This window comes from Austrofundulus limnaeus, unplaced genomic scaffold (assembly GCF_001266775.1).
Source record: "Austrofundulus limnaeus strain Quisiro unplaced genomic scaffold, Austrofundulus_limnaeus-1.0 Scaffold32, whole genome shotgun sequence".
In the NCBI taxonomy this organism is placed as follows: Eukaryota; Metazoa; Chordata; class Actinopteri; order Cyprinodontiformes; family Rivulidae; genus Austrofundulus; species Austrofundulus limnaeus.
The window spans coordinates 908,598-909,506 of NW_013952434.1; positions in this window are offsets into that span (position 1 = coordinate 908,598).

The following is a 909-nucleotide window of genomic DNA, read 5'->3' on the forward strand; positions in this document are numbered from 1 at the left end:
TGCAAATGTGGAAATCTTGATGCGCCTCAACATTCATCTAAAAGGCAGTCTAACGTGGTCCTTCGAAAGACACAGCCCCTGCATTTGGACAAAGACGCTATCACATGATTTTTCTTGGTCAGAGAGCGGCCATGTTGTTTGGGTYGAGAAAAACTCTACAGCCAGTCCTGTTAGCTGTTAAAGCTAATTGTGGTATCTATAACGTTAAATTTAGGTCAGCACATCAATAAAACCCAACCACTTGTCAGTAGGGGAGAACAGGGTTGGYTGTCTCATGATTTTGGGGTTCCATTATTGAAATGGAATAGACTAAGCATTGCATTTATTTGAAATTTAGATGAAAGTAAAAAGTGTGACAACCAGCCCCGTTCTCAGGCAAAAGCATGTTGACAAGGTACATCTGCAATGAAAGATGTTTCTAATAGGAAGATGCTAACCAARCYGCCCCTTCCAATATGGCGTCATGCTCGTACCATAGTGGTCAACCTTCCAAAAAGTGCATTAMGCCTCTAGTCAATACACCTCATTGCTGTTTCTACTTCTGTTTGACACTATGAAATCATTTCAGTTGTTCATAAGATGAGTTTTCTTCTTGTCACATAGAAATGGTTAAATCCAATAAGCAGTTTATATGGTTAAAAATGTTCAAACATAAGATCAGAATGCTTTGATAGTTATGATAAGAATTGTTCTGTTGAAAAATGCTGCCCATTATTAAAACATTAGTTGTCTTTAAAGCCTTAAATCTGCTGAATGTTGTTCTCGAGTTGCCTCTGCTTCGAGGCACGTYTTCAGGAGTAAATCAAATGTTTCATTCTACAGGTGTCTTTAGTGCTGGTTGTAATTTTGTTAAACATTTATACGCTTCCATATCTGATATGAATGCAGTCTCACGGTTCGGTCTGAAGC